The sequence below is a fragment of the Echeneis naucrates genome, chromosome 11, assembly GCF_900963305.1.
Source record: "Echeneis naucrates chromosome 11, fEcheNa1.1, whole genome shotgun sequence".
NCBI lineage: Eukaryota > Metazoa > Chordata > Actinopteri > Carangiformes > Echeneidae > Echeneis > Echeneis naucrates.
Window position 1 is genome coordinate 13,545,091 of NC_042521.1, and position 22,257 is coordinate 13,567,347.

Genomic DNA, 22,257 nt, shown 5'->3' on the forward strand with positions numbered 1-22,257 from the left:
CACAAAGAGGAGAAAGGCAGTTTAAGGCAACTTATTCATGGTGGTGCATTAATTCTCCTTGGAAGTGAAACCAACAATAATGTAGGCTTTTCCTTGAGAAACAGAAACGCCTCTCTTTCGAGGATCTCATCTGAGTCATTTCATTTACGCCACAGAAGGTAACATCCACCTTTGTTTACTGTGCAGCAGTCACATCTTGAGCCTCTGAACAAATACTATCACCTCCATCTGAAATTTATTCTCTGTGCCATTTTGAAGACGCCAAGGCTCACAAACTTTAAAAAGGCCATATATCCTGACCTCGGCCTGATGACTTCCAGAGCTCGGAAATACCAAACTATTTCCAACAAAAGCAGCCATGATAAATGAGCAAATACAAATGAGGCTAAACAGGGAATAACAAATGTGAATGCTGGCACTCTGGAGAGCTGAAATCAGGCACGGAGGAAGCTGCCTCTGAATGATATTTTAGGGATGTGGCTGAATGCCAGATGTTTTTGTGTTTAAGTTTCTGGTGGAAAATCAATTTGCTATTTGCCAAATCATTTATGCACTCAGTACTTTCTATGTTTTCATGGAGCTCTTGTGGTTATTAAATGTGTCTGTTGTTTACAGTGAAATATTTTTAATCTCCCAAATCATTTATACTGAGTATAGACATTCTACAGCTCACTGATGTGTTTAGAAGAAGAGATGTCCGCGAGTTTCAAAGTGGTTTCTGTATCAGAAGCCACATATTTTGTTGAAAGTGTGCCTGCTTTCTATGTACAAGTGCACGCATTCGCAGAGCGACACACCGTTTAGTGTAAAATAGCAGCTGCAAACCAAAAGATTTTATTAAATCAAATGGAAAATACCACCTTGCCAGGACTGTCAAAGTTGACAAGGAGATTTCAGACATCTCCAGAGAATCCAGACAGTGAGCCCTTTTATCTGAGTCTGTAGGAGAAATGGGGCAGTGAAGAGTCACCCTTGTAAAACATTGAGGAGTGCTCTTTAGGAAACCGGTCCCTTTAAAGAGACGTTCCCAGGATAGACACACTACATCAAATTACACTCCTCCCTGCACACTGCCTTGATAAAAGTGTTTATTTGAGCTTGGAGCCTTTCATTGTTTGTGCTACCCAAAGTTAAGCACTGAGTCGGGCATACAAGTCCATGGCAAACACTGGAAAATGTGCCTATCAAAGCCCACCTCCTGTTTTGATGCTATTGCTTTTTTCGAATTCCTGTCCAAAAGATTTGCGTACAAATATGAACACGTTGCAAGCAGTGCGCGTTCAGTGCTGAACACCATGTGTCACATCCTCAACTTGTACTTGTGTTGTATGTCAACATCTATTTACAATCATTTCGGCACTTATAAATTGTGCCTGGTGGTTTAAAAATGTTGTCAAAGATTAAAAACAAAACAAAAAAAAGCCTGTTGCATCTGCTTTCTGGGAAACGCTGGGTGTGAATAAAATCCTTAACCTCTAAACTGTGGTGCTCTGCAGTCTGTAGGTTGAGTTACACCAAATCAATTATTAAGCATTAACCAACCATCGGTCACCGCAGCCCAGGGGAAATAAACAGTTACTGCATTGTTTGAAACAAAGGCTTTAGCAAATTATGACTCAATTAGGATTTATTTAACTCGTCAGTTGTTTTATTCTCATGCAGTAAAATTAATATTATTGTATGAAAACTAAATCCAAAGGTGGTTGACTTTGATTTGGTCAAAGGCTTGTAATAATAAGAGCTTTGGTGCTTCTATCCTTTGTCTTCAGTCTTTTATTGTGATGTGGATGCCTGCCATTGGAAAGTTTCGTGCAGTCGACTCAGGAGCCTGCTGGCGGTGACGCTGGCTTTGTTCAGAGCATAAATGTTGCTCAGTTGGAGGAGCAACAGGGACCTCCCCCCACCACACGCACACTTTTATACGATCCTAGTGTTTTATGTGGGAAACAAAAACGTTTAGTGGAAACACAGAAAGTTAAGAATGAAAGAATGCCAAATCCAGTTATGAGTATAGGTGATCTGCCAGACTGGCAGACTAACCCTAACCCTGATCATGACTAATTACTTATTGGTTAATTGGGATGTGCTGGTCTGATCTGCTCTGGACTTACACTGGACCTGTGTCATATAACAATGTAGAAGATGAAATATAAACAAAAGGAGAATATTGAAGCTGAATATAGTCAAATAAAAGCGAACAGTTAAAGTGACATGTCGGCCAACAGACATGAGCATATTAAGTAACGGTGGGACAGGTCAGCGATGAGAGAAAGCGACCGACCAATCATGCAAATGAAATGATTATTAAAAGCTTTTGAAGAGTGACAGTCCAACACAAGTTTGGTTTCATTTTTGAACTTTGAAGCATCACTTGGTGTAACAATTACACCTTCACATTCATTCATACAGGCCCGAACAAAATTGATACACACAAGGCAATTACAAAAGGCTTCACCTGTGCATAAGAGTAGCTCTCGGGATGAGTTAGTTAGTAAGTATTAATCTGTGATCATTTCTAAAAGTATTTTAAGCTTCTCAATGATACTTTTGGGAGACAGATTGTTTTTACTGCCATCTTAGCCTGAAAGCACTTTTGGGAACTGAGGCCCAGACCAGTTAAAAAGCACTAAATAAACCTGGAGTTAATGTATACAATATACAGTAAATGTGTTCAGTCTGGCAAATCTAACATTTGATGATCCTTTAGGCTTAATTGAAATTAAAAAAAGACAAGATGGTACATTTACTTATTTCATGTCAAGCTTCATTTTTATGTAAAACATAATTCACTGTATATGCTGTTCACTTAGATCTCTCTTTCTCTTTTTCAGGGAGGAGGTGTCGCACCTAAGCACAACCACCTGTGATAGCTAAATAATTGTGTTTCTGCTCGACCCATTGCTGGACTGTATAAAGATTTAATATCACTGAATAAATAATTTCCTCATTCAACTGTTGTTCTTGTTTATGGATATCCTTTTGGCTTTTTGAGGCTGAGCCACACTGAGTGGTTAAAATGTGGCAAAGGACACGTTCCCAGTCAGTTTGAGTTGGTTCATTAGCGAGCATCTGCACACACAGTCAGGCTTGGCGAGGTTATACAAAAATAAAAATACAAAATGCAAACTGTATGCACTCTCCAAATGAATTGAGTGATGCGTAGTAATAACAAAATCTCATTGTGCTGTGGCGATAGTGAAAAGGTGATTATTCAACAATGCGGTGTCATTTTTGCCAGTGGACTGTCTCATACATAATGCATCCAAATCATTGCATTTTCCTCAGTTCTGGGCTACAATGCATATTTCATCAAGTCAGTGAAATATTAAGCACTCTTATGATTTGATATTCTCTTCCAAAATTGGGGGGGAGGGGTTATGTATTTTATTCACATCGCTTGTCCTCCCACTGAGAACAAACTTCCAGGGATGTCTTCATTTGGTGTGTTTGTTTACTGAGGAGATATGTGATTGGTTAATGCTGGACTAATGATCAATGCGGAAACCAATCAATGTTAGAGCTCATCATAGCTCAGAGGTCATCGATCCAGAAGAGGGCCCAACGCTGTCCAGCAGGGGGGCGCTCATTCCAACCCATTTCATTGAAATTGGAGAAGCTCAAAGTGGGTGGATTTTCCTCCTCCCCTCCTGGCATGTGATTTCAATTGTCAACTGTTACTTGGGTGTAGAAGAGCAGGAAGAGGTTGGAGGAGGGGAAGAGGCGCGTGAAAGGGAATTAAAATCAAAGATGTGTGCAAATGGCAGATTCTTGCCCACTCAATCTCACGTTTGATTGGGGAGGCAGGAGAGTTAATTGTTCACTTGGCAAAAGGTTTGAAATCACCGATGTTGTAGGTTTTTAGACAGATTCTGAAATGTTCTTTTTTTTCCTTTTTGCACTCAAAGGTCGTAAAATCATCTCCAATTAATGGAAAAAATCATCGCTTTCCACCTAAATGTCAAAAGCCATTTGTAATAAATAAGAATTTGAATGGATATAAAGTCTGAAGTGAATGCTCTGAAAATCTGTCAGGTGTCATATTTTTCTTTTTTTAAAAAAATGAATGATCCCCTGGGAGATGCAGCAGTGCTGTAAGACTTGCAATGGAGAGAACAAAACAGGATGATTGAGGAAGAGTACACACACACAAAAAAGAGTTTTTTAACCAAACAGACATGTCTGCCAAAGTGTGTAACTGTGTGGGTGGGTGGGTCTGTGAAAGAAAAAGTAAGAAAGGGACAGGGAGAAGGGAGGAAGGGGGGGGGGGGGGCACTGAGGGTTGGAGTCAATCAAATCATTGTGTGCAGCTATAGAATTTGACTAATATGACACAGTAAAATATTTTCAGTTCCTTTTGAAAATGTGGCTGGAGTGAATAGATTGTGGCAGACCAAATCGTTTGACTAGGCAGTCCTTCAAAGCGCCTCTGGATTTATTTGTGCTGACATGTGGCCCAGACCACCTGTGAGCTGAATGTTCAGATAGTCATGAGTCACCTGACACGGATGTTAATGCCATGTCTGAGCAGGCCTGAAGACTCTAAATCTTCCTATTTATTAATGGAATCTATGAGAGTCTTATGCGGCTTCTCCATAAATTTTAGGCGCTAAAATGATCTGATTTGTTTTCTTAAATGTCTACTGTAACTAATCCACAGAGGAATAAAATTTATTCCACTTTGTAATTGTTTGGGTTAAAAAAAACAAAACACGGTTACAATGTTTCAACCAAATAGACAAAAGCATTACTTCAACTTAAGGCTTCTAGATTTTAACTGTCTTAACTTAAACTTAATTTAAAAATTAGCAAAATATGTTATCCAAAACTCTTGTGCTCTTTACTTCATAATTAATTATTTGGGTTTTTGTTTTGTAATGCATAATTTATCTTATGTCACTGATTGACTAAGCGGTGTATTTTCTTAAATGTCAAAGCACTTTTGAAGGCATCTATTGTTCAACATTCATTACAATTGCACCAATACTGACCTTCACATTCAGCACCATCATCGAGCATTTTGAAACTCTGAAACAAAGTGTCAAGATAAGGCATGTTTATAAGGTTCATCTAAAATCCCGTCAGATATCTGGCAGAATTGCAAAGTGGAAGTTAAAAAAAAAAAAAAAAATGTTGCTCCTTAATTAGAGTGCCACCCTCAGGGCAATTAATATAATGTGCTGTAACACCAGAGCACGGAGCTGATACATCACCCGTCTGAGCTTCATTAAATTTAAGTCTGGGATGTCTGTGATGTCACTTGAGATACGACGCCTGATGGCCGATTAACACAGCGGACGACTTTATTGTGCGGCCGAAAATTATCTACTGTGATAGCCAATTTGTCCGTTTTCACATCTTTTGTTTCATTTGCATCATTTCCACCTGGCGTGCAACGTGGCCAGCATCTGGCGTCAACAGGATTTAAAGTGAGCAAAGTGAGCTTTCGATAAGGAAAGCACAACAATGAACTTGCAACAGACAGCGCATATTGGTAACCAACAGAACAAACGCACGGCACCCTCTGATTGACCTCATTGTGCCAATTAAGATGCAGACCAATCTCCATAATAAAATCGGTACTTTCTGAATAAGCGCCTGACAAATTGTCTTCCGTCTTGGCAATATCCATTCCATTACAGTGACACTGGTATTTGAATACCAACAAGGCTGCTGTTGTCTCTCAACTCGGGGTGCCAGCATAGCAGGTGTTCAAATTGATAGGTTTGGCTCAGGTGCACTTGATTTGAGTAACGAAAAGAAACGGTGTGACTGACTCAGTTGGAAGAGCGGACAGCGTCTTTGGTGGTGAATAACAATGGGAATGTATACAATTACGCGCATAATTTTGTTTTTAAAATCAAGTTTGTTTTGGGTGAAATAATCAATTGTGAAACTTCTGTTACAGGCCCACCAAGCCCTAAAGCAACACACCACACTCTGTGCAACCTTGTGAACAGCCCTGGGGGACTTTCCCCTTCAGTCAGCAATATTGGCAATCGTACTCCCAAGCTCCCAAAATGCTCTACCTTTTAAAACCAGAAAACCATTTCGAACCGTTTTATTTATGGACCTCGAGGTTGTTGTAAGCGCCACCCACCTTTTGACCTTTCTGCACTAAAATTATATAGATTCTTTTTTTAGATGCTATTTTTTTTTTCCTGTTGACTTTCAGTTGAAAAAGTTAGGATCTGATCCATAAGTAAGTACCAACACAAAAGAAGAAATAATAATAAAAAAATAATACATTTAGCAACAGAATATTGACCTGTGAATATGGTTTAGGGTTAGGAAAGGTGGCTTCACATGCATTTCAACATAAAATTAGCTCTTAATAGTTAAACTTGTAACTAGTATAATCAATAAAATATTCAGCAATGTTGCAACAAGAGTAGTGATGAGAGGGAGCAATAAATTGACAGCTTGCTGAGGGCTCTGATAGCTGGCATTGAGCTAGAAATGCGTAATTTCTGACATAATTTCTCCACTTGAGAGATAAGTAGGTTTAAGCAACAAGTAGAGAGAATAGTGTCTATTAGTATGTCTGAAGTGTTCTGTCAAAGTCAGCAGCTAGACCGTATGTCTCAACCCAAGCCTCCGACTCCGCTTTTTTTTTTTTTTTTTTTTTTTCTTTTTACTTCTTACTTGTAAGTAATTTGCTTAACAAGTACAGAACTAATTTCAACTCGGGGTTCCTTACAAAGTGTGTTATTTCACACCAGTGAGAAGTTTGAGCAGGAGTTTCTTTCGTGCTAACGAGTTTCCTTATTTATGACTGGAACAGAAAGGCCTGATTAAAGCTCTGCATAGAAATGTGTTGTTTGAACAAAATGGCTACTGTGTATTTCTGCCCCCTGTACACCTAGTTCACTCCAGATGCCCGGGCACTTCTCTCCTCTGAGTATAATTGCAAAAGCCCTCACAGCTGGTGAGACTGGAACAAGCTAATTTTCGCTTTTGTTTTTAAATGCATGTTGCATATTAATCTCTTCATTTCTGTTTTAATGTATGTTAAATGAAAATCCCTGCACTGAATACATGGCATTAGCTGTAATCTTTTTAAAAAGATTACAGCTAATGCCTTTGATCAGTGGTGTGGATCAGTAGTGACAAATTGACTTATCTGTATGATGGAGACACTGAGCTGGAGAAGTTGCTGATGAGATGCTGGGAGCAGGCAGGAATTATTTAAAACCTCGAAAGCACGGCGGTAATTAACAATGTTTTTTGGGACTTTGTATTTATCACCTCGTGCGGCGACATTGACAACAGTTTTTATAGTTTAGTGCAGTTGTGACTCTGGGCGACTGGGCGCATCCTCAAATATTTCTGCTTTCTAAGAAGAAAGGGGCAAATGGCAAACGCCTCTTTCAATAATAGCACACTGGTGCAGGCAAGTGCACTGAGCATCAGAGCCATTTGAATTACACAGTAAAGCAGCGAAAATTGGCCTCAGCTGCCCTGTTTGGCTTTTGAGTGGGAAGACTAAACTTATTTCCCATCTAGTACAAAATGAAGTGCCACGACGACGACGACAACAACAACAACACCCAAAAGAAAGGCGGGAGAGAGAATGGAAGCGGCGCCGCAATATGACTGCAGTGACATGAGCCTCTAGCTGGCAGGCAGTTGGTGGCTTGTGTTGAAATCCAGTGAAACACTCTACACAATCTAATGAGGGGTGTGCCTTGGAAAGCTCGGCATTTTCCCACCATGCACGTTAACTTGCTGGTCATTTTCAAGCATTTTCCTCAGTAGAGGTTTCATCCAACAAGATTAAAGAAAACTCAGCATTTCTGTTGCAGTACAGAAGTGTCTCTTCTGGCCTTTTTTCCCACCCTTTCTACCGTCTCTCCTAAGCGTATTTGTATTTAAGTGTGTCATTGCTTGTTTGCACGACCCCGAGGCCTCATGTAAAGTACGAGACGCGAGGACGTTTATTCATTACCGTCAGCAGCCTGCCTCAGAAACAAGGAGGGGGAATGGGGGAGGGTGGTGGCTGAAGGGACTTGAGGGGGGAAGTTGGGGAGAGTGCAGAACATGAGAGCATAAAAAGCATTCAGTTAAGACATGAAGTGCAGGGTTCATTAAGCATGAGCAAGGCGATGAAAATGACCATCCATCAAGAGAGAGTGCTGTGGCAGCAGCGAAAGGCGCGCGCAAGCATGCACACGTGTGATGTACTCAATTACTGTGGGGGAAAAAAAACAAAAACCAAAACACTTATCTTTAAAGCAAACCGTTAGTACAAATTGTAGTTCGCATCTAAACTTTTAGAAGTCGTATTGATTCCACCATCCAAGCCCTTAGTCTTGTGTTCACTCTTATCTTTTTCCTCAAAGAATTTAATAGCTAATGGACCTTTTGGCTCTTTCCTTTCATCTGATTCAATAGCATCAAGCCAGCGCCGCTGCAAAATAAGAGGGTGCATTTGAAAACGCTCTGCATTTTAATGCTCATCTGAATTAATTATTCCAGTTCTGAAGAGGAATCAATGTCAGGGCTCAATGTGTGTGTTCTGTTTCCTGTTTTATTTTGAAAGGTTTCTTATCTCTGCCACGCCAGCTCTCCAGCCTTTTTCTCATGTTTCTAGCACCCTGCGTAGTTTGACCAGTGCTCGTAAGCTGCAAGTCCACTCCAGTTGGTCCGATAAACAAAGCCTAGAAGATAATAATTTAATAGTAATTTCCATCTCTGATATCTTTTGTAAGCGTACAATTTGTGCTCCAATATAACAAACATGAGTGTTATCGATGCCACTGCCCACATGAAGATCAAAGTTGTCTCAAAGTTGTTGAATACAACGCATGAATATTTAAAGCGAAAATAAACTGACACAAGCATTGAAAAAAAAAAAAAAGAAAAAAATAAAAGCTTATGACAGCGAGACTGCATCTATGAATTACTAAGCTAAACCAAAAAGGCCAAGGCAGTCTTCTTCCTCTGACGTTCTATGTAAAGGTATGCATTTTTTTTCTGTTGATGAACCCAGCAATAGTCCCTTCTGAATCGGTATCTACCAAGTAAGGCTCTGACTTTGTATCTTTCACAGAACCTTGTGAGGATACAAAGTGTGTAATTCTTTTGGGAGAAATGGGTAGGTCGGCTGTGCCTCCACGGCGGATTACTCTACTTAGGTTGGCACATTTTCAACGTCTGGATTATGCAGCCTTGACAGAAATTGTTTAACACCTTAGGCCGACCACCTGCTGCCTTGACACTAAGCCTGGGAGCTTCTTTGAAACGACACGTGCCCTGATAGTGCTGTGATTCTCCGACTTTTTCAGCCGTGGACAAGGGGGAATTTTCAAGCCCCACCTGCCCCCATTGCCCCAAAGTGGTGAGGAAAGGTGTTTCACATTTTCAAATTGACTGACGTAACATCATGATTGCCAAATTTGTGGTCCGTGTCATACATGAATCCATTTTGTGACGTTTTAGCCCACGCAAGCCTGCCGGCCCTCTGTGTGAAAGTTCTTTTATTGTTCTGCTGCAGATAACATGTCAACATTAATCATTACATTGCACTTAGATTCCTTTTTATCCCCTTCGCCAAAGAAGTGTTCCTTTCCTTTGGGCAACAAATAGGTTACTAATGATGACTTTGTTCATCTGTGGGTGTTTTTGTTTTGAATGTAGGATCTTTGTTGTCAATAAAGAATGGCATTACTAAAGATAGGCATGAAAAGGAAAACATGCTCCACCTTCCACCTGCAATGCTTTCACTGCATAAAACATGTATTTGTATGTTTTTGAGGCTTTTTTTTAAAATTATTATTATTTTAACCATGCCACAGCTCTGAGAATGCACCTTTTAGAAGCAGGAACTGTGTGCGCGTGTGTGTGCATGTGGCCAGGACTTGATCCATTTTGCTTAAGGGAATAGTCATCCATAATCGAAAGTTTGATTTCTTTTCATTCTAAATTGTATGAAATGTATTCACCCTTGAGCAGAGAAAGGCACATGCATTCACAGACACAGAGGGCACACCGAGTGAACACTGCCCTTCACCTGTTAATTTACCGGCATGACATAATTGCACCACACGCTGGGTTTCAGCTCTGACGGTGCAGTACATGTGGTCTACACTGACTCCACATTCGGCTGCTAAAACTCTTCAGAAATATAACATCTGTGCCAGTCAGATAGGGCCAACACAGTGAAACTGAGGCGAAAGGTGTTGGGTTGTATTTTGCGTTGCTGATGATGATGTCAGTTTCAATGCCAGCAGATTTACCTCCTGTCTGTCTTCACTGGGAACCTCACGCATCACGTTTGAAATATCGTCATGTTCATGCCTTAAGCACGCACTAACAAGAGAGATTCAAATTCAGCGCTCGCCTTATTGACATGAAACTCCAAAACAAGCCAGAAATCTAGGCGCAGCTGAAGATTTGGATGTGAATTTCCGCTGCCGCCAATTTGAAACCGGCATAATCGTGTGTTCACAGGTATTGGTAAAACAAAAAATTCAATCAAGCAGACAACTGCATTTGCTTTACGAGTCCAGCATGCAACACTGGTCTTTAAAACACAACGCTGCCTTCCTCCGTATCAAATGATAAAAACCTACTACTCAGTGTTTCCAATATGCCATGATTATAAATACAGAAATAATTAAACAAAGCATTTTGTATGAAAATAAATCTGGTTGTCTTTCTCCTCATGTGCCTTTATTAAGAAAATGCCCGATTCAATACATTTTCATTTCACTGCTAAACAAAAGCTCTTTACGCGCCCCTTTATCCTCCTTTTGAATGCAACTTTAATGACTTATTTTCTATGTATTTCTATGCCTCTGTAAAGCATTTCCAATTACCTCGTGTCGAAAGAGTAAATAAACATGCATTTCATTTCCTTGCTGCACACAGAAATGTGGTGCCAAGAAGATGCGGTTTGGAATATGAAACACGTAGTCAAATGGAACATGACATGCCCTGCCGAATACACCGCATGGTGTCAAATTCAAAATGTCATTCCGCCAGGTTTAATTCTTAAATAATTATGTAATGTGATTTTTTTTTTTTTTTTTTAAGCGCGCCTGCTTATCTGTGTTGGCAAGCATGCATCTTTTGTCAGACTGTCCCAATCCAGTCACCATTTGTGCCTCTCCAACTTCTTCGGCACCCAAGGCTACACATGCATACACCAGTCATTGCAAACTGTTTAATGTGTTTCTTTAGTTTGCCTGTGTGGCGAGACCCGAGCATCATACGGTGCACGTATGTAAGCGGGTGATAGAAGACATCGAGCAGCAACAGCAGACATCATCTGCGTGTCGCTTCTTTGAAAGAGCTTTTTCTTCTTTGCTATTAAAAGTTATTTTTAAGTGGCCTTGCCCTGTAATAATAAAAAAAAAATGCTTTTCTTCTTGCTCTGCTGTGTTTAAATGTGCAGAGCGTTCTTCATCTAGCAGTACACACCAGTTATATTCCTCTCAGCAGTGGTGACAACACTTCCAACAATAGGACACAGCACCTACACATCCTATTAAGTCATTGACTGACTGGGAATTATTTCAACGTCCACATTGGTGACACACCCCTGTACTTTGTTATGAGCGCCCTTTGCGATGAGCAACATACTGCTGGCCGAGGCTCATTGTCATGGCAGCAATAATACCACCTGTAGTCATGGTAACAATCAGAAAAGACTTTGAAACAGTCACGTGTTGGTCGGGTTTAGGCAAAGACCAGGTTTTAGGTTTCCACAAAAAAGATCTCTGGGTGGTTATAGCATGTTTGTAGAGAACCCACAGGGGGTTGGAGGGTTAGCAGCTTTGCAGAAGAACGCTCTCACATTCCCTGGTGCATGCTTTTGGAAAGAAAACTTTATTTTTCTTACTCTGAGCTAGAGGCAGCTCAGCGTTGTCCCAAACTGCATTTATTTTTGCACCTTCAGTCACTTTGTATACCCACAGTATTGTGTGTTTTTCGGTGCATATTGGTATTTATCTTGGATTGTGTCTTAATGGAGTGAACTCAGTGGGTGAAAAATGTTTGTATTTACAAACTCTCCTGTTGAGTGCTCCGAGAACAAATGAAATACATTTGCCCTAGGAGGAGCCTTAATTCCCCATTACTGCAAAAATTTAAATCTGAATTCAAGAAACTCTAAATTTGTATTGGGACAATAAGTTTGGTGACTGTACCGATACTCTGTTGGACTGGGTAGCAGCCTGGCTCGCTAGCTCATACTGTATATATACATATTCATTTTTGCACTTTCACAACTTAACCTTTCATACGCTGATATTTACTGTCAGTCTCTTTTTAACTAGCTTAAAGTTTCAAATAACAACTTTGCCCACACTTCTAGCACAAACACATGCAGCGTGCTCACTATGCAGGTCACGATTCATAACATTTTGTTCCAATGCAGGGTGTGCTGTGGATTTTGTGAAGGAAATCAAAGATGTGGAAAGGTTTTGGTGGGAATGTAGTGGAGCATACCCATACACGGTGACAGCTAGACTTTGCCTCGAATACTATGTGCTATCTTTTAACAGTAACGGTGGTCCTTCTGTACAGTTATTTGAGCTATATGATGTCCAGGTGCGTGTCGGAATGTATATTGTTCAGAATTGTTAATACCTACTGTATATTCATCCCTTGACTTCACCATATTTGACTCTTAAACAGTGTGACCGTTCAACACTCACAAACCACAATACTACTGTTCACAGTAGACACCTAACTAACAGAACAAACAAACAAAAAAATAACATTTTTTTGACACACTAGATGTCCTTTGAACCAGGCCAATGTCCATTCAAGTTTACACTCGATTTGAAATGTGTTCAGCCTTTATCTTCATCAACACTTTTCTTCAGCACTATATTTTCTCTCTCTATCTCTGAACTAGCCTATTCCCACGCAAAAGCGCACACCTCACTTTGTTAATGTGCCAGTTCTCCCTGCAGCCTCCTTTACCTGGCAACAGGCTGATTCAAATTTGCTGCTGCTTTAACACATGCTATGGGACAAAAATACCTGGCACAACACATTGTCACAGTATGGTTGTCATGCCTGGATATCATCGGAAAAACATTAAATCATAAGAATTGAATGCGACACAGTGTTTCTTGGTTCATTTTGGTTTTTCCATTTTTCTGAGTATTTGAGGTCACATACACTGTGTACTATGTATCTGCTAGTTGCCCAATCCATTAAAGCTTTCTACCAAGTAAAATCATCAAGGCCAATGACTATTTCTTATAGATAAGCCACATCTGATTGTTGAACTGCCTTTAAATATCATCTTCAAATATGTTTGAAAAACTGCCATTCTTTCAGCCGAGTTGATGAAATGGAATCAACATTTGATTTTGTCTCCGTCTCAAATGATTTTAAAAAGAAAATAAAAACTAGAATTCAGTCAGCCTTTTGGTTTCAATGGCACATTAAGGCTAATTCCTACATTGGCCTTTATTATTGATTTGAATATGCCCCAATGTCTCTGCTCCAATAAAGTCTATTCCCACTGTTAATTGAAAGGATTAATTAATGAAAGGATTGTCATCGATAGATTACTACTAGTGCATTTTTGAACCTTTTCCCTTATATATTGTATTACTTATAGTGTTCCAAATAAAAAAAAAATGTATAAACAGAAAATCAGTGGCTAGCTTGGGTTTTGCATGAAGTCTGTGGTATTTGCATTTTAATTGGCTGGCAGAGCTAATGATAAAAGACTGTAATTTAACAGCTAAATATGACTGGGAATGAAGGCAAAGCAATTAGTATTCTCTAAATGTCACGTCAACGTATCTGGACACAGAGTACACAAGATTTATTAGTCAGTCTGTGGTCACACTGAGAGACTATGTACAGTGTAGTGTTACATTGCTCGGGTACCTATGTTCGACCACAGCTCCCTCAACTATAGAGACACATCATTTCAAGCTAAAACCAACAATCCCAAATGTGTTTCCACAGACTACAAATACCCACTGGGAGTGTGAAGAGTGGAGAAGAGCCTTTTTCTACTCTCCCACCTAGCAAGTTCTATTGCATATTCACTGCTGACAGTATGACTGCACATTTATCAAAATGGACAGTACGGTGGCACTGATTCCCTTAAAGCCACAAAATCTAGGGGTTCTTTTTCTCAGAATTTTTTTTTTTTTTTTGTCCCTAGTGTTGACCAAATGTTTCATTATACATTTTTCTGTTTTTCCACAAACATCGTTATTAATGGAAGGGTAAACAAATTTTAACACTCTCAGTGCTTCCCCTGCATGCTTATTGAGGCATGGATGTGAAAACAGTTTAGATGGCACATTTTCATGTTATGGGAAAAGGAATGTATGATTTGAATTCTAACTGTCGTTATTGCAAATAGTAGCTCAGATGGTGTGCTTGAAGTCTGCATTTGGTGCATCCTGGGACTGCTTGACCTTCGTTCCCAATGGCAAATGGGAGGGTTATGCATCAGAGTAAGAAGAAAGAGGAAAAAAAAAAAAGAAGAAAAAAGTGCTTCCAAGGGCCTGCTAAACAGGTATAGGTAGTCGTAGTTCATTTGACAATGACATATTGAGAGAAAATCTTCAATGCTACCTTGTAATGGCATTTCAGGTCTATTATTAGCTCGTTTATTGCAATCCTAATGCTTGAAGGGCAGGTAAACAAGATCAGACTGGCAAGAGATTAAATAACACTCCCCAGTCATCCCAAAGGTAATTACACAGAGGTCAATGAGCGGAGGATGACCCAAAAGGAAAAAAATAAAATAAAATAAAATAAACAAATGGGTGTCACTAATCAATATTTCACACTTCCACACAGATACATTCACCGACACATGCTTGCAAACGAGTGGTCAATTCCTACACTCCCCCGCTCTGCTTTAACAGAACACGAGGACCAAATTACATTTTATTGGCCTTTCTCTTTCTTATTAGTGGAGCAGCATCTTTGAGAGCAGAAGAACAAAATGAATCTTTCAACCTTTTCAATTCCTGTGTCATTTTGCCTGATGTAATCAAGGCCTCCAGAAGGTGCACCCATATGGAGTACACTTGCATTATATATTAGGCCACAGAATAATCTAACTCTAATGGGGGGCTCATATAAAATCCATACTATGTGTTGCACGATTTTAAAGTATAGTTCCATAAAATGGTGCAGTAAGTACAATATAGAAAAAGACTGCCTTTATTATTTAAATGATGTTCTGTTTTATTTTGCATTCTGAGGTTAGGGAATAGGAAAGAAATGCCAAAACTGGAGGCTGAACCAAAACAATACACAAACTGCCTAAATCTACTGACTACTGGTTTGAAACTGTTCAAATATATACAAGCATATAAAACGTGCAAAACATTTTAATGCAAAGGTCCTAAATGCAAGAGTAAACATTTTTGTAGACAATGCACACGCAAACTGCAACTTAGGAGCCTCACACACCCCAGGATATGGTTTGAGATGCTAAACAACATGAGTCTCGAATCAGGACAACTGGTTCAATTCACTTGCAATATTAATCAGCTGCAAATCAATATCCATATTTAAAGAAGTGAACACAGCTGGTTATTGTAACAAACTACATAATCAAAAGAAAAAAAGGAAAAAAAAATTGTGCAGAGCAGGCACAGTGTTGCTTTTGTTGTTGCTAGAATGCTGAGATGAAACTCCTTACCATCTTAGATAAACTCTGTATCTGAAGAGTTATTCTTTATAACAGGCGATAAGCAAGCATCACTCAATTTGCAGCCCGGTTTCTTAATTTTTCAAACAGAAAGAGAGATTCATTCATTATTTGTTTGACATTTTTACGTGTTTATATTGCAAAAGCAGCTCCGGATTCATTTTTGATATTTTGAAGAATGTTCTCTGCATTTGATTTTATTGCGAACACAATCTGATCTTCAGAGCACGAGCTTCAGCAAACAGACATAAGACAGTGCTCCATAGTAGAAACTACCATATATCCAGCCCTTCTTTCAGTTCCACTACTGCTTCTCGCATAGCTGGGCATCAAAAATACATATGAATAAGGAAAAGCCATGGCAGTGGGATCACTGATGTGCTCTTGGCGTTGACCATATTGAAGCGCATTTGACAGTTATGTGGTCACTCACACAAGGATGCCTTGAATATGGCCAAAGTGATGCCTGCCTTAAAAATAGAGTTAGCACACCATGTAGTCAGTCGCAAGGAACCTACTAAACTGAACAAAATTATGCAAAACAGCTTCTGCATCTACCGTTATTAACCAATGAACATGCGCTTCTGCTATGACACCAAACAGTCCTTCGTGTCTGACTGCCAGACGAGGATAGAGAGTTAAAAAAGTTTTGAAACTTTTTTTTATGGGTTACACAACATTATATATCATTGAAAATAACCATAAAGACTTGTTTCAGCTCAGGAGGGCAAGTGACAAAACAGAATGATAAATGAGTAACATGCTGAGTGTAATGATCAATGATCCTCCCTGTGTGTCATGCTTAATGGGACCCATTGAACCAATGACATTGATTTGTTAAACCTCCCACCTTTGACCTTAGTTTGGGCTGCAGAATTAATAAATTTTCAATATGAGCACTGGCACATTCCTTTCCTCAAGCCATATCTCTGCCAATAATGTAAAAGAAAACAAGAATAAAACTACGCTGCTTACAGATGAGTCTTATTCTTCTTCATAACCTCCCTTGTGTACTGTTGCCAACTCAGGCATTTGCTGAGTTGTGTTGTTCTGTGTGTCAAATTTATGTGTTACCTACCCCTTTGACAACCAGCATCACCTGGAACACTCCATCAACAAGGATAATTCACAACCAAAGACAAAGATGGGAAAAGACAACAACAAGGGAGAAGGAAAATGAAGTGAGGATAAACACAGAAGAGAGGAGCACAGAATTACAAATCCAATTCCTTTCATTTCATGCTTGTGTGCTGTTCGCATGTCACTGCCACCCAGGAAGTTAAGTTCAGGGAATAACACTTATTATGTCGGAGGGAATATTTTCACCCACTCTGCTACCAGCAATCAGTGGAAAGAAGAGGGGCCCAAATCAGAAAGCTGCTTGACTGCTGAAAATCCTCTCAGGTGTGCCATTTCAAAGAAGTCCAATCCGAGTGAATGTTATGGACTGTCAGAGTTTTATTTGATATGTGCTACATCCACAATTTGGTCACCAAAAGATTTCAAGGAGCCATTTGGAAGCTCTTCTGCTGCAAACAGTGATATAAAAGCTGTTTATTATTTACCAGTCTAGAGGAAACTTTATGAATGCAGCAACAAACTTTACTTCCCATCGTCGCCAGCAGCTGCATCCAGTCGTGAAAGGCAAAACTCGCCATCTCACAGTTGATTTGTCTCATCACTTTCCGTTACTGAACCACTGCAGCATCCAAGCGTTGGTCACATCATCTTGTACATATATTAATGACCAAGACAGTAACACTAAGACACGAATCTGTAATTTTGTGCTTTAAAATAATATTAGAGTTTGGCATTGTCTTAATCAGAATAGCATACATTCATCATGCATTTTTTTTAATCTTTTTAATTCTTCTGCATGCCAGGGTCCTTGTAGAGAAAATTCAATTTCATATTTTACTTATTGTATTCTTTTTCCCACAAAAATAAAACAAAAACACACACACACACACACACAAACCTCCAAAAACTAATTTTGTCCACAGCTTGCACTTGTCTCATCCTGAGGGCAGGGATCAGCTAAGCCAAATCCTCAACAAAACCCCTCCATACAGACCTCTGATCAGTGGCAAAAAGAGAAATCCCTCACGGGGAGCCATGCCACTGGGAAAGTTTGCCAATCCCTCTGAATGATTACATGTAAAAGGTTAGCAGAAGATGATTTATCTTCTAAGACAACGTATTCCGGATTAAACACTTTCTTTACAGTAGGTTTTTAAGGAGACTTAACAGTGGGAAAAAATGATCTGCTTAATCAGTGCTCAATAAAGCTGTCATCACTTCTTCCCAGCTGTCAGATCCAGTACTTTGCTTAAGGGCATTAGAGGAGTTTGTTGTATCGGGATATTTAATGCTTTAATCAGCAGAGGTTGATGGCGGAAACTGCCACACGAACAGTTTCTCAGATACCAGAGGAGCAGATGGGAAATGTTGCTTTGTTTAGATCATTTCTTCATTTCATGGTCATCCATCCCAAACTACAGACTGATAAAGATCTATTTTCTAAGTGCTACAGATCCAGTTTGTCACTGTGTATTTAGAAGGATGCACAGAAACAAATACATTATGTGATGTTTGTAATTATTGCTGGAATCCAGGGCCTTAAATTACTCAAAAGAAATCATTTCTGGGTTGGGGTTGGTACCAGTATGAGGTCTCTCCGCTTTGGTACTGAGGGAGGTTAAATTAAACCAGATTGAGGTGTAATATTCTTTTTTATGCTGACTTATATGAATGTCTGACAGATGGACAGATTCTTTCAAAATTCCCAGTTTTTTTTTTAAAAAGCTATTCATGAGCTATGATGCTGCTACATGGCCGATTTTAGCTCGTGGCATGTAAGGAAAATAAGCTTGGTGCCGAACTCACACCATTTCATCTGGACTAGCAGAAAGAGTGTTCACTGGATCCCAGAAAACATGAAAGTAGATACTCTGCGAACGAGCATGCGAACATTCTGTTCAATGAGACAATGTAGGCAATGGAGGCCGATAGAAAGCAGACCTATGTGTGGATTCAGGGTGAGCATCAAGAGGTGTTATTACTTAACCTTCCTGTGGTGTTCGGGTCGGCACCAACCCGTTTTCAAGTTTTAAAATGCATTAAAAAACACGTAAATTAGTTTATTGCGTCAAGGCTTTTTGACTTTGTCAAAAACCTCTATTTCAACAAAATAAAACAAAAAAAATGTTTTCACTAAATTATAAAATGTTAAAAAAAAACAAACAAAGACGGGCATGTCCAGGGGTATACTGACAAAAAAAAGGCCCAGAGGCCCACACCAAAAATATTAAAACCAATATTTTCATGGATATGGAAGCCTAACAAGGTAACCAAGAGATGAGAAACAAATTGGATGATAGCTAATTGTTTTTAGTGTATTTTACAGCTGATTTAAGACACGGGTCAAAACCGACCCGTTAACATAAGAGATGGTAACAGAAAGTGAACACAAGAGGAACAAGCATGACAATATGATTTGCAGAAGATTTCCTTTCAGAGTCTGTCCAGAATGGAAAAAAAGAAGAAAGTCTGTTTAACCTAAGGACTAGGTCCCAGTCTTTGTTTGCGCTACTTTTTCTCTTCAAGTTGGTCATCACCCTTCTCTGTCAAGCCTGGGATTCACAGCTACAAGCAGATGTTGTCAGCCCAATTTGTTACAAGCATAACCAGAGAGATGACGCATCCAAATGACATAACATGGAATCAGTTGTGATAAAATGTCAGAATTTTTGGTATTCAATTGCTGATATGTTCCCAATTCTACACATTCCTCAGCAGCCAACTCCAATGGATTCCCCAGAAATCTGAATAAAAAGCCGAAACGTTGCCAAAACCATTACAACAGCGAGACTCGGAGTTCACATGACAACGGACCAATGATGATGGTCAGCAGAAAAGGTGGTATGACAAAATGGTATGTCAATGAATCTTTGGAATCAAAGAAAAATCAAAAACGCTTGACTGATAAATACAAACAAACAAACAACAATTAACGCCAGGAGATCACACAGAACTGTGTGATGTTTGACATCTTGCTCCCTGTTCAGACGATACTGTGCAATTCATCCAATCAATACAATAATAAAAGCACCGCATGCTTTTATTACTGGAATAAACCGGTGAGCATGGCGAAGGGATCATCCCTGCCTGGAGTCTCCTGCAAATCGGTCATCAATTCCACTGATTACACACACGTATTCAGCACACCAAGTTCTGACCTCGAAACGCTCCTCCTCCTCTCTTTCACCTCTCCCACCCCACGGCTAATCAATGAGGGACGGCTTTGTGGCTGTTTAAACTGCCTGACTCTCTCTCTTGAACGCGGAGCGGGTGACACATCACATTAATAAATAAATAAGCAGGGGACAGTGCAGCACTCATCAGAGCGCCAATGATGGGCCAATTATCTCATGGCAAACAACGCCCTGCCATCACCTGCTGCAATCGAAGGAATCAATTGTGGGGGGTGGGGGGGTAGACATAAAGGGCATGTGGGTGAGCAGGTAGAAAGAGGACAAAAGAAGACAGAGGATAAAATGCATGATGGAAATGAATAGAAAATTACTACTGAATAGAAGCACTTTAGTACGATGTGACAGACCTTCTGGTGGCCACATTGGAGTTTTTTGTCCATTGTTAATGAATTTCTTAACAAAGCTCAAACCTCAAGATTCAGTATTTCCAAAGAAATATGCAGAAGATTCATTTGTATATACATATATATATATATATATATATATATATATATATATATAAGCCATGGAATTGATATACTACGTATATCAATTGTGTCTTGCTTACACTACTTACAGTACTTACTGCACCATTTTATGTTATCTTTTAAAGAATTCACAGATGATTAGCGTGAGTGCTGAATGATATTTACCCACCTTTGGGCATGATGGACACTATTTTGCAACTCATGAGTGAAGCTGCTAATTTATAAGCATCTGACTGTGTGCTTCACACCAATATTTGTCACTGAACTCAGGAGGAATCAGAGGTCTAAAGCTACTGATGTAAGTCTGCGGCAGGACTAAATGGCTTGTGCTAATGAGTTATGGCATGCAAAAGCACATAATTGGCAATCTTTCTCCACATTAAATGCTTACAGGATCAGAATGCCGAGCCTGCTGCTAAGAGGTCATTTTAAAGGACCGTTGTTTGAGCATTTGGAAAAAGAGATAAGAGGTTTCATGATGCAACTATAATCATAGGTCTATCAGCTGCAGGAGAATAGATAAGAACCAGATCCAGACTGAAAGGTTGAGAGATGGATCCAACCACAGGATCAGATGTACATTAAGGACTTCTGAAGGAAAGTACGCCAGGACAGTGTGGGAACGAAAATGGTAAGCAAAAAGGACGCCGTCAATTCTGGAAAATTCCGGTTTGAGAGGAAATTGCACCAAGGACTTCACCAGGGACTGAAGGCTCACAATTAATATGCATTCACAAAAAATGACACACTTATGTACAACTCATAGGGTCATAATTAACAGCTATAGTATGGTAGAAGTTCAAGATTACAGTGTGTTACTTTAGATACACCCAGTTTTTTTATGTACCACTCATACTGCATTTGCATTTAATCTGCAGCTGAAGTTTTACAGTCAATCTTACGGATATACAATCAAAGGTCACGTAGCTCCAATCATATAAGTGTGAGTTTTTGCTCTTACACGCTCATGGTTTGTAAAATGAATAAGGATTGCCATTGCTGCATTGTAATAATCAGCATTTATTTTTGTGGGTTGAAGCCCTCAAAGGGGTTTAATATATAGTGTTTAAACATTTCCCCTTCTGTCAGATGATACAAGGGGGGGTTGAATGATTGGCATGGTCACTCCGACCTGGCAAAGCTGACCACTTGGATAAAATAGATATTTGTAGAATAATTCTGGAAGTTCTAGGGAGACTCCCAAAAGGAGATAGTTTTCATAAATTGATGAATTAAGGATAGCAGCAAATGCAAAAATCAAGTACGTGTATTGGAGGTGAGCAGATCCTGATGTTTTGTAACCTTGAAATTTCATGGGAGAGTTTTTCTTTTTTCTTTTTTTTTTCTTTTACTTGGCACAACCACCATTTAACCCAAGCATGCATCCTGCACACAAAGACGTTCAGGACTATAAAAGCGAGGGAGACTTTCGCACTGCGGGCTTTTATCATCTCTGTTCTTGCACTGTGTTGATGGGATGAAATGAAAGACCCTGCCACAGACTGCTAAAGAAACATCGCCCGTCTCCACAGTTGTTACTTCTGTGTAACAGTCCCTCTTTATTTGAGTAATGAGCACATAAATGTCGTTGTAAAAATATATCCCCTACCCATCTGTTGATTAATTGATTATGAAAGTTGGATTTGACGCTTCATCCTATGCTTTGAAAACTGTTTGAATTTTAATACGTGAACTCATTAACCAGACGCAGTGATTATCAGCGGAAAATTGCTTGGCCTAGGACCTCGACAGAAGACGAGACTGAGGCTCCCAGATGCTCCATATGTTGGCGAACCCATGAGCAATGATCACGGTCACTGGTGAAATCCTCGTCCTGTCTGTGTCGCAGGAACAGCTTCAAAGGACTGAT